The following is a 13,744-nucleotide window of genomic DNA, read 5'->3' as shown; positions in this document are numbered from 1 at the left end:
GAAGCTACGAAACTCATGGAAGGAGTAACGTCGGGCCCTATATAATACTACGAGAGGGAGGGAGTCTTTATGGATAGATAGAAGGGGTAACCTAAGAGGATAAAGGGATAGACTCGACGGCCCGGGAAGGAACTACCCTAGAACCCGTTAGGGTCCTGGTAGGGGCGCGGCTATAGGTGGATTAATAGGACTCGGCCGTACGCGGCGCCGGATTCGGAAGTATAAAAGGAAGTGGCCTTTATTAATAGCCTTAGTTAATGGATAAAGGGAGAGAGAGTATACCTAAATCAGAGCCGCGGCTAAAGGGGCTCCGTGTAGGCACTAGGCGGGAGCCTATTAGGGTCCTGTCGTGGAAGGCTCTGGTTCGGGGTATTAAGGGATTTAGGATTTAGGGATAAACTCGGAGGCTAGGTTTCGGAGGAGCCGAGAGGCCGGCATAAATCGGGCGCTCCTAAGGACAGGAGTATCCGGGGGAGGTCGCTATATTAGGTGCCTGTAGTAGAGGTTATAATAGGTCCCTAGTGTGAACCTACAGGGGTTTAGGTATGCCTAGTCTAAGACCCCTCGAGGTATAAATAAAGTAAGTTATTATATAGTAAATAGAGTAGTCCCTCGAAGTAAATAAGGTAGCCCTCGAGGAAGTAAATAAGCAGCCCTCGAGGAGTAGAGCGTAGTCTTAAGGAGCGAGGGAGCCTCCCCTTTAAAGAAGGGAGGCTAGCGATTAATCTAACTCTTTGGCTATACCCACGTTTGACCCTATTATAATCCTATTATGATTATACCTGGTTCCTTGCTTGACCCTACCTTTTCACTCTTTGCGACTACCTATTTGACAATCTATAGCCCCTTTATAAAGCCCTGCTAACCCTTATATACCCCGCTCCCCTTAGTACTATTTCGGGCCTAGTAATAAAGGCGAGACGGCTTCTAGGCGTTTAGCTAGATAGGAAACTTATCTTCCGATAACACGCTAAAGAGATAAAACGCCGCTTTGCTTCGCTACCTAAACCTATACCCTATTAAGGCTAAGTATAGTAGCGTAAAGGTATAGCTTTATAGATATAAAAAGACTATATATTATAGTAATAAAACTAGTTATAGTCTATTATGCCTCGGCTATCTATAAAATAAGAGCCGGTCTTTAGTATAGGCCTATAGCGGTACTTATAGTTGTATATAATAAGTACCTCCGACTAATAACAAGAGCCTATAAGTCTATACCGGTAAGGATCCTCGAAAAGGGGATTTTTATCCGCCCCTTAACCTATACCTTTTAAGCCTTAATATCTATAAGGTCCTTCAGATACAGAAACAGGGCACTAATAATAAGATATTAGCCGGGGTATATACCGCGATAAAAGCCCTTATAGCACCGAATCGATACTATAGGACTTATACTGCCCTTATATAAATCGCCTAGTATGCCGCCCTAATAGCCTAGGCTAGAACCACGCCCCCGAGGAAGGCTTGAATAAAGGAATAGGGTAAGACCTAGACGGAGGCCTAGAGCCCTTACGCCTATACTATAACTGTACTAAGCTGCCTCCTAATATAGCGCTCCCTCCGGAAAGATAAAGGGCTCCTTAAGCTATAAAGCTCTATACTTACCTAGATCGGATCTGAAAAACTAGGCCTATAAGCCTTCTTAGCTAAGGCGAGAGTTCCGGGATTTCCCTTAATACGGTACCCCTACGGCGATAAAAGGGCAGAAACGGCGGAGTACGTAGTACTCTAGTACTAAGATATAACCAAGGAGGAGCGTAGGGAGCCTTTCGGTACTATAGGGAGACCGCTCTTAGCTAGGGGGAACTTATATAACATACTAGAATACGATACTAAAGCCGGGACGATACTTAAGCGGTTGCTATAAGAGGAGAGGCTTAATAACTTCCGCCTCGCTCTTAAAGTTATAGAAGCCTACGAAAATACGGTATTACTATAACGGGGAAGAAGCGGTATAATAGTCCGACTTATTATTTAAATAGGGGCCTTATAAGCTAGGACCCCTAGGAGTATTAAGGCGGCGCTAGTATTAATCTTCTTCGTTATCTTTACCCCCCTTAGAGGCGCTAACCCTGCTATAAACGTACTTAAGACCCTAAAAGGAGTTAGCTAGTTAGCTATACTACTACCGCAGAGAAGCCGTAAAGGAACTTAGAGGGACTACTTTTAAGGTGGTTAAGCAAGACACTTATTATACCCTTTTTTATTATTATTATTAATCTTACTCTGCTATTCTATCTAATCTATAGGAGCCTAATTTAGACTATACGGTCCTTCTTAGGTGGCTATAGAGGGGAAAACCCGGGGTCCCGGGGAAAATCTCTATACTTATCCTTAGTTAGAGTAATACTATTATAGGGCCGATATATCCCCGGTTTATCTCTTCTATATATCTGTATTATACCTTTAGACTAATAGCTAACGGGAAGGGTAGTAGGCTATAGTTCGGGTTAGCCTAGGTCGGTCCTTAGCGAGGGAGCGGGGGGGCCGTAGGGGTGCCGCGGCGCTTCCGCTATATAGTGGCCGTAGTATACTATATCCGGCCTCCCTATATCCCTAGGGACCGTTCCTATTATTTCTTCTATTTAATTAAGAAAGAGAAAAGGTAAATCAGGCGTTCCTGCCTCTCTTAGGGATAGGTGCTTTCTATATCAGGCGGTAGGCAGGAAAAGCAGGGCTCCGCCCGTATCCGTATAGATAGTAAATAAACGATAAGGACCTTTTCCTTTTCCTCTTTTCTTTTTATAATGCCTTAGAGCTTATTATAGGTTTTTCCTCGCCCTACGTTCTCGTTGATAGCCTTATAGGCCTAGTATCACGGCGTTATACTAACTAGTAATATCTTTTAGTTCTTTATACCTAATTCCCCTCTTTGTTTCCTAATTAGTATATAGTTCGTAGTTCCTTTACGGCCCCCGCGCGGTATCGAGTCGACTAACCCTCCTAGGGTCTTAAGTATATTAATAGCGGAGTTAGTACCTCCGAGGGAGATAAGGAGGAAGAAGATAACGAGGAGTAATCGCTTTGGTGCCGCCAGGGTCCTAGCTTATAAGGCTCCCATTTAATTATAAAAGGTCCGTTATATCCTTCCTACCCTATGACGGTACTACCGCGTTTTCGTAGGCGTCCGTGACCTTAAGGGTAAGCCGGAAACTCGTTAAGCCTCCTCTGTTATAGGAACCACTTAGCTATTATTCCGGCTTTAGTATTATATTCTAGTACGTTATATAAGTCTCCTCTAATTATAAGCGGTCTTCCTATAGTGCTAAAAAGGTCTTTACGCTCCTCCTCTATTATATCCTAATACTAGAGTACTACGTACTCCGCTATCTCTACCCCTCTATTGCTATAGAGGCACTATATCGATAAGGATCCTAATACCCTCGCCTTAGCTAGGAACCCCTATAAGCCTAGTTTTTCTAATCTAATTTAGGTAATTACGGAGCTTTAGGGCTTAAGGAGACCCCTATATTTTCGGAGAGAGCGTTATATTAGGGAGCGGCTCGGCGCCGCTACAGTGTATATAGAGGGCCGCCTCGCCTTTATCTAAGTTCTGCCCTATACCTTTATAAGGGCCTTCCTCGGGGGTAAGGTTCCTGCCTAGGTTATTAGGGCGGTAAGTTAGGTAGTCTATACGAGGGCAGTATTGGTCTTATAGTATTAATTCGGTACCGCTAAGGCTTTTACCGCGGCGAATACCCTAGCTAGTATCTTATCCTCGGTACCCTTTTCCTATATCTGGAAGACCTTCCGGGTACTAAGGCTTAAAAGGTAAAGGTTAAGGAGGGGAATAAGGGTCTCCTTTTCGATGACCCTAATTAGTATAGCCTTATAAGCTCCTACTACTAGTCAGAGGTACCGGTTCTATACCGCTATAAGTACCGTTACGGGGCGGTGCCGGGGGCTTACTCTAATCCTATGAATAGCTAAAGTATAGTAGGCTATTACCAGTCGTATTATTATAAGGTATAGCCTCCTTATATCTATAAAGCTATACCTCTACACTACTATACCAAGCCTTAAAAGGGTATATACTTAAGTAGTAAGGCGGTTTTTTACCTCCTTAGCGTATTATCGGAAATCGAGTTTCTAATTAAGCTAGACGCTTAGGAGCCGTGTCCCCTTTATTACCGGTACTAATATAACCCTAAAGGGGAGCGGGGTAGGTAAGGGTTAGCGCGACTTTATAAAGGGGATATAGGTATACTTAGCTAGTTTAGATTATAGTCTACTCGCTACTTCTTAGTCTAAGTAAGTACGCTATATAGCGGTAAGGCGGTACCGCGTTTATACCTTAATTCTCCTAAAAACGATAATATTCGTGTTATTCGTAAAACGAATTATTATTATTTTTAGGGTCCTCCCTAATTCCTTATAAAAGGTAGAGATATAGAAGATAAACAGGATAAGGGAGATCGGAGAGCTTTATAGGATACCCCGTAGAGGTACCGCGGGGGGGGGCGTTTTACTATTAAGCAATAGCTAGGCTATATAGTCTTAGAGAAAGCTATTAACTAGGGTAATAAGCTACTAAGGGAACTCTTTCCTTTTAAGTACCTTAAGAAGATAAAAGTAGGGGATATTATTAAAAGCGCCTTTAATATCTAGTTAGAGTATTAAAGCGGTACTGTTATAGGCCTAGCTCGCCTTTATGGCCTCCGTGACTCTTTATACTACTATCTTAGTAGTTTACCTGGTTTAGTTAAATATTTATCCTTCTAAGACGAGCCGATACTCCTCCGCTATAATAATAATACGGTCGGCTAATATTCATTTAAATACTTTACCTATTAGACTAAAGAGTAATATTGGTTATTACCCTTTTACTATCCTATAATCGGCCGGCGGCCGGGCTTCCTGCCTAAGGATTACTATAATAGCGCAGTAGTACCTTTTCGGGTAATAGCTTACTTTAAGGTATATTATAAAGATAATACTTAGTCTTTGGTATAAAGGAGGTCTACAGGCCTTTAAGAGCCTTACTAGGAGCCCGTTTAGTCCTAGCGCCGCCTCGGACTTAGTCTTCTTAAAGCGCTCCTATATATCTGCTCGGTAATATCGCGGCGGATATCCTATCTAGGGGGGAGCTCTACGTCTAAAGGCCTAAAGACAGTAGGGTAAGGGAGGGGGAAGAACTTCCGGCTAAGGATTTTAGCTTTCTTAGTATATATAATAGCTAAGTTATCGCTATTATCTTAGTGTAATAGCGGTACTGATAAGAGGTTTAGCGGTACTCTACCCTTAATATATACTTATTTTTAAAGTCGCTAAAGGATATTATCGTTTTTCCCTGTTAAGTAGAGTAGATACCGCTCATATAAGCGTTTCGCTACCGTTATAGCCTTATCTTAGCACTTTTCCGCCTCCTAGAACTTGTCCTATGGGTTCCAGGACTTCCTAGCTATATACTTATAATACAGGCGCCTTACTTCCTAGGTAAAAGTGGTTAGCTCCGCATTTTACTAGGGGGTAAGTAAGAGTCCAGGGGTATTAATATAATATTATAGTATTACCGTATCGGCTAAGGCTATAAGGTCTTCGATTAGGATATTAAGTACTATATCGATATTTTCTATTATTATAAGGGGGCCGGCCTAGTATAGCTATATAGCGGCAAGTTACGGAACGTATAAGGGGTTAAAGTCCTTCTAGACCTACCTAGGCTAATCCGGGTCCCGCGGTAATACCGCCAGGATATTTATTATTATATAGATATAGGCTATCTTTAAGTAATAGTCCGACCCGATAACGGTCTTATTAAGCCTGTTATAGTCGTAGCGGAGCCCCTGCGTTACCTATATAAGGTTAATAACACTAGTATACCGGCCCGGGAGGTACTATATAGTAGTTCTAGATAGGCTAACTAGGTTTTAAATAAGTAGCCGTAAAAAGTAAAAATATAGGGTTAAGCAAGAAACTGGATGGGTTTATAATAGGATTATAGTAGGATTAGAACGTGGGTATAGCTAAAGAATTAGATTAATTGCTAGCCTTCCTTTTTAAAGGGAGAGGCTCCTCTGCTCCTTAAGACTATACTTCCTGCTACTCCTCGAGGACTGTTTCGTTTACTTCTTAAGGGCTGCTTTATTTACTTCGAGGGGCTATTACAAGGGCTTATCAAAAGTTGTTTACGTATTAAGGCCGAAAATATAGTTTATTCGAACTAAGAAAGAAAAGGAGGAAAGGAAAAGTCTGCGCGGTGTGTAGGCAGCTAAGTATAGGTTAGATCGCACGGGCCTTGCTAGGAGGTGCATGCTTCTTAGTCCCGGCTATTGCCGGGAACTATTTCACGGGCTATAGCCCGTAATATACCCCCCCGGGGGGGCGGCGAGGTCGGGGTCGTGTTATAGTTATATAGTCGTGACCTTATATTACCCTAGCCTCGCTACGTATAATCTAAAAATAGCCTTCTTTATTCGATTCTATTAAAGGCTCCTTTGAAAGGAGGTATTCCGTAGTAGCTAAGGTCCTTTTAGTGCTGAAATAGCATAAAGGAGCTCTTATATAGCAGTGTTATTACGAGCTCCTCGCCGGTATACGTACTTATTATAAGCGATATACCTGCTATATATAGAATACCGCTTATACTATAAATAAGGACGTTAATAATAATAATATAGGTTTACTCTCGCTTTTCATATAATAGCGTTTATACTAACTTCCTACGTAGAACTGCTATTAATTTTATAAAGCCTACGGTTATTTCTAGGTCGCCCTTAGCTAGGCTGAATCGGGTAAGAATATCGCCGGTCCCTTATAATCTCCCGCCCTTATTATCGCCCCCGGTCCCGTTACCGCTCCCGCTCCTACCGCTGCCCCGCTTACCATTGTCGCCCCGCCGTTTACCGCCGCCCCGCCTATTACTACTAAGTTCTAGGTAAGTATAGTATAAGCCCTTAACGATATGAGTGTTTCTTTATATAGTATAGATAAGACGCTTAGGGATATATCGTACAGGCTATAAGATAATAATATTACCCTCTCCCTCTTATAGGTAAAGGTTTATAATATCTTTAATAGCCCTAAGCGTATATACCAGTATTTCGCTAAGTTATACCCTATTCCCATTCGTAGTATATCAGAGGTAGCCCTTAGAGCTATACCTACTTCGGCTCCTCCTTAGGAGGTCGTTACTCCTTTTATCGTTAATAGCAAGGAGGGCGTAGCTGCTATTACGGAAAACCCTTTTCGGTTTAAGAGTATTACCACTACTATAGTAAGAGGAATTCAGCGGCATACTGCAGAAGATAGAATACACGGCTATCCCTAATAACTCCTATATTATAATCCGCGACGGTTTAATTCTATTCTTCTACGTTAACAATATCGGACTTATCTACTATAGAGATTATAAGACTAACGCCGATAACCTCGAAGCTGCCCTTAAGCGAAGCTATAGGTTATCGGGAGGCGACGAAATCCGTTAGTTCCTAGGAATTAAGGCCCTAAGGGATAAAGCTATATATAGGTTATAGCTAGTATAATTCTTCTACGTAGAGAAAATCGCAGTTAAATACTATATAGATATCCTTTACCGAAAACCACTAAAGGTCCTATTATTAACTATAAAGCCGTTAATACCACGCGACGGCGCCCGCGTGTTAATTCCCGAGGTCCGCTAGTATAAGGGTATAATCGGTTTAATCCTATATACTGCTATTATAATAAGACCCGATATCGTGTTCGCCTATTCGAAGCTTTCCTAATATAACGTTAACCCCTCCTCTAACTACCTTGAAAGGGCTTAATAAGTCCTGCTATTTCTATACTATACAAGATACTACTACCTAGAATTTAGTAGGGATAGACTCTTATTAACCGTAAGCGACGTATCCTTCGGGGATAATAAAGACTATAAGAGTTTATAGAGATATACGATAAAGCTTTTCGGCGGTATTATTAAGTAGAAGGCGGGTAAATAACCGATAATTACAATATCGTTAATAGTGTCGGAACTATTTACTCTTACTAAGGCGGCTAAGGAGACGTTATTCGATAGTCGGATATTAAGGGATTTAAAGCTTTAGTTAAATTAATAATAACTATAGCTATATTACGATAATTAGCAACCTATTAACCTGGTTAATAAGAAGGTATAACGCCTACAAATAAGGCTATAGCATATCGATATTCATAACTGGTAGGCGTGCTAGTTAGTATAGTAAGGTGGCTCTAAGGTTATATACGTTAACACGAAGGATATAATCGCGGACGGCTTAATAAAGGTATTACCGGAGGCAGGGATTAAAATACTATAATAATCGCTTAATTTAACGGATTAAAAGAATCGTATCGAGTAATTAAAATAACTATACGAAAAGATTAAACGCGCTAAAGCCGCGGTCGAAGCGATAACGAAGGCCCCCGAGGGCGTAGTAGATCCGATAGATATAGATCCGATTAAGCAGACCCGGCTACTCAGGATAAAGCAACCGATTAAGATAGAATTAATCTAAACAGTCAAATAGGGCGGATTTAGATTCCTTGTATAAAGGCATTTTCCCTTAACTATTAATTTTACGATAGAAAAGTTAATAGCTTTTAGTTTAAACTAAAGCCTCTAATTAGTTAGTTAACCTAGGAAGGCCTATCTTAACTAAGGGGGTATGTCGTATGTGTATACGGACCACGACGTGGTCCCTAAGGGATCTATGCCTAACTAAGGACTTCGGATCTCGAGGACCTCGGGTATTAGGATATAAAGTATAATATAATAGTAATCCAGGAACCCGGCCTTAACCCCTTCACGAAAAGCCCTGCCTACCCCTCCTAAGGGGTTTACCGACTAATCTAGGGAGGGGGCCGCGTACTCCTATATATCTATAAAAGACAACCGCTATATATATACATATAGCGGGCTTACCGCGATACCTACACGGTCACCTTTAGGACCGGAGATAACGCCCTTATAATCTAGTTAATTTAGTTAGAGAACTACTAGTTAGCTAGGATCCCCTAGAATACGCCCCTATAAGATATATTCGATATAGCACTGCTACGGGGCCGCTATATCCTTATAGGGGACTTTAACCTATATTACCCCCTATAGTTATAGCCACTGCGATACTACCCCTAAGCTAATACCCTACTTACCCTTATAACCTAGTAGAACTTAGATTTAGTAAACCCCCCCCCGGAACCACTATATAGCACTGCCCGGGCCGGCGTGCTAGCACTATTAACCTTATATAGGTAATATAGGGACTACGCTACGATTTCGGCGGCCCTAATAAGACTATTATCGGGTTAGACTACTACTTATAAACGACCTAAATCCACACGGAGATAAACACCGCGCCGAATACCGCGATAATACTACCGCGGGACTTAGGCGGGCCCCGTTAGGTTTAGAAGGACTTTAACCCCTTATAGGTCCCCTAGCTCGCTGCTATATAACTATAATAGACCGGCCCCCTTATAATACTAGGAGATATCGACTTAGTACTAGATGACCTAATCGGGGACCTTATAACCCTAGCCGATAAGGCTATACCGCGCTACTACAGGGGTACCCCAGGACTCCTACCTACCCCTTAGTAGAGCGCGGAGCTAACCGCTCTTACGTAGGAGATAAGACGCCTCTACCGTAGATATATATCTAGGAAGTCCCGGAACTAATAGAACGAGTTCTAGGAAGCGGAGAAGCGCCGTAATAATGCCGTTACGGTAATAAAGCGGCTATACTAACGGTACTTATTATATAAAACCGGGAAGAATAATAACCTCTTTTAGCGATTATAGAAATAGGTAAGAATAAAAGGGAGAGTACCGCTAAACCTCCTGTTAGTACTATTACTATAGTAAGACGATAGCGATAACCTAGCTACTATATATATAGAGAAAGCCGAAATCCTTAACCGGAAGTTTTTTCTACCCCCTCTCCTTACCGTCTTTAAACCCCTAGGCGTGGAATTCCCCCCTAGCTAGGATATCCGCCGCGACGTTACGGTAGCGGATATATAGAGGCGCCTTAAGAAGACTAAACTCTAGCCGGCACTAAGGCCTAATAGACTCCTAGTAGGGCTCCTAAAAGTATATAGACCTCCTCTACACTAAAGACTAAGTGCTATCTTTATAGCGTGTCTTAAAACGGGCTATTACCCGAAGAGGTGCCGCTATATTACCGTAGTAGTCCTTAAGAAGGAAGGCTAGCCGCCGGCTAACTATAAGATAGTAAAGGGCTAATAACCGATATTACTCTTTAATATAATAGGTAAGGTCCTTAAAAGAATACTAGCCGACCGTATTATTACTATAGTAGAGGAGTATCGGCTCCTTCTAAAAGAATAAATAGGTAACCGGACCGGGCGGAGTATAAAGATAGTAGTATAAAGAGTTACGGAGGCCGTAAAGGCGAGCTAGGCCTATAATAGCACTGCTTTAATACTTTAACTAGATATTAAAAGCGCCTTTAATACTATCCCTTACTCCCGCCTCCTTAAGATGCTTAAAAGAAAGGGCTTCCCCTAATAGCTTATTACCCTAATTAATAGCTTCCCCTAAGACTATATAGCCTAGCTATTACTTAACGGCGAAATAGCCCCTCCGAAACACCTCCGTAAGGGTATATTATAGGGCTCCTTAATCTCCCTTATCCTCTTTATCCTTTATATCTCTACTCTTTACGAGGAGTTAGAAAGCGTCCCTAAAACGATAATAGCAGGATTTATTAATAACACGAATAGTATCGCCATGAATAGAACGGAGGTATAAATATAGTACCGCCTTATTACCGCGTAGTATACTTACCTAAACTAAGAGATAACGAGCGGATTATAGTTTAAACTAGCTAAGTACGTCTATATCCCCTTTATAAGATTACGCTAACCCTCTTTTACCCCGCTCTCCCTTAGCGCTATTTTAGTACTGGTAACGGAGGCGATAAGGCTCCTAGGCGTTTAGCTTAATAAGAAACTCGATTTCCGGCGATATACTAAAAAGGTAAAGAGCCGACTAGCTATATAAATATACGTCCTCTTAAGGCTTAGTATGGTAGCGTAAAGGTATAGCTTCGCGGATATAAGAAGACTATACCTTATAGTAGTAAGACTAGTAATAGTCTATTACGTCTTAGCCATGTATAAGATAAGGGCTAGCCCCCAGTATAGCCCCGTAGCGGTACTTATAGTAATATAAAACCGGTGTCTTAGATTAATAGCCGGAGCTTATAGGGCTATACCGGTTAGGGTCCTCGAAAAAGAGATATTTATCCCCCCCCTTAACCTATACCTCTTAAGCCTAAGCGCCTAAAAGATCCTCCGGATATAAGAAGAAAGGACCGAAGATAAGATATTAGCCGGAGTATACGCCACGGCGAGAGCCCTAATAATACTAAATCGGTAGTATAGGACCTACGCCGCCCTCGCGTGGATAGTATAGCTTACTGCCCTAATAACCTAGGCCGGAACCTTACCCCCGCGGAAGGCCTTTATAAGGGAATAGGGTTAAGCCTAGACGGAAGTATAATGGCCCTATACCTACGCCGTAATAGTACTAAGCCGCCCCCCGATATAACGCTCCCTCCGAAAATATAAAGGGCTCCTTAAGCTATAAAGCTGCGTACTTACCTAGATTAGATTAGAAAAACTAGGCCTATAAGTATTCCTAGCTAAAGCGAGGGTACTAGGCTTCCTATTACCGCGGTACCCTTATAGGGACGGAGGGGCGGAAACGGCGGAGTATATAGCACTCTAATACTAGGAGGTAACTAAGGAGGACCGTAAGGACCTCTTCGGTACTATAAAGAGGCGACTTATAATTAGAGGAGACTTATATAACGTATTAGAATATAATACTAAGGCCGGGGTAGTTATAAGGTGGTTCCTATAACGGAAAAGGCTTAAGGACTTTCGCCTCGCCCTTAAAGGTATAGAGGCCTTTAAAGATACCTGTAATACTGAAGCGGGACCGTATCGGAGATAGGGCGGTATAACGACTAATTAATTATTAGGATAGGGGCCTTATAAGCTAGGACCCCGGTAGTATTAATATAGTACTATCACGGCACTAACTAACTCTTATCGTTATTACCTCCTTTAAAGGTATTAATACTACTTTTAATATACTCGAGACCCTACTAGGCCTAGTTAGCTAGCTAATACCGCTAAGGAGCCGTAGCGGGACTAAGGGGGAGCCACTTATAAGGTATTCTAAGATTAGATCTATCTTACCCTCTTAGCGTCTTATCTAATAAGATAACTCCTATACCTTTACTAACACGGTACCGCCGCGACCGTGACTAGAAGGTAACGCCCGGTTTAGGGCCCGGCTAAAAGACCGGGACGCCGTCCCTAAACGCTCCTTAGCCTATAACTTATTAGTATAGAACTATTATAGCACCGAAGGGCGATACTTATAGTAGCGATACTAGCGCTATTAGCGGCATTTACCGCGACGTATACCTAATAGATATCTATAAGGCGTTACTACTACTTTTTAGTAGCGGAGGGGACTTATTAAGCTATTTACTATATCTACCTTAACGTATACACGGTATAATTACGGCACCGAGGCAATTTATATCCTTATATAGACGGCGACTATTAGTATACTAGTAATAGGCCGCGCCTATTCCCGTAATATTAGCGTAAGCTTTTATATCGTTAGAGTAAATACCTAAACGCTTACTATAACGAATATAACTACCCTATATTAGCGCTATAATACTACTCCTACGCTACTAAGGGCTATATACGGTATAATATAAACTACGCTACGCTTATAACGGCGGTTATTATTATTAGTATTAATATTATTAGGAGACGATATCTACGACTATTAGCACGCTACTACTAAGGCACCGCTATACTATAAGGAGAACTTATACTATACTACTATTATAGATTACTTATTTATATATATAAATCGATACTATACTACCTAATTAACCCTACGCTACTACGCTACCGTAACGCTACCCGTAAAACACTTATAGTAAAACTATAATAGGAATATAATAAGAAAAACTAAAGGGGTTTACTAGTTAGTATAGGCCGTAATAATATACCTACAGGACGATAAGCGGAAATAAATTAAGGGAAAACCCTAGAATAAACTCGTTAGCGTTATAGGAGGGAAAGGGAGGATTAAGGTACAAAGGCCTTAGGGGATATTAACTATCTAATTCTTATAATAGGGTAAGGCCCTATTCCCCCTACCTACCGCCGGATATAGCAGGAACCTACTTAGGGGACGTAGGAGGCGCCTACCTCCTTCCTCTTTTTATTAACTAAACGGAAGGAATAAAGGCATAATCCTTAAGGGATATAGGGAGACCGAGGCTATAAAACCGTAGTTACCGTATAGCGGAAGCGCGGTAGCGCCCCCCTAGCCCTAGCTTTACCGATAGAGATTAGCTTAGGCTAACTTACCTAACCACTAGCCTTTTATACTTCCCATTAGCTATTAGCCTAAAGGTAAGATCTAGATACGTAATAGGGAAGAACCGGGGTTATATCGGCCCCGTAGCGGCACCTCTCCACCTAAGGAAGTGTATAGAGGTTTTCCCCGGGTTTTACCCGGGTTTTCCCCTCTATAGCTACCGGAGAAGGACCGTATAGCCTAGGAAGGCTCCTGTAGATTAGTAAGGATAGCGGAGTAAGATCGATAATAATAATAATAATAAGAATAATAATAATAATAATAATAATAATAATAATAATAAGAATAATAATAATAATAATAATAATAATAATAATAATAATAATAATAATAATAATAATAATAATAATAATAATAATAA

This window comes from Sodiomyces alkalinus (genome assembly GCF_003711515.1).
Source record: "Sodiomyces alkalinus F11 unplaced genomic scaffold SODALscaffold_8, whole genome shotgun sequence".
NCBI lineage: Eukaryota > Fungi > Ascomycota > Sordariomycetes > Glomerellales > Plectosphaerellaceae > Sodiomyces > Sodiomyces alkalinus.
The sequence above is the reverse complement of the archived record's forward strand: the minus strand, read 5'-3'. Positions refer to the sequence as shown.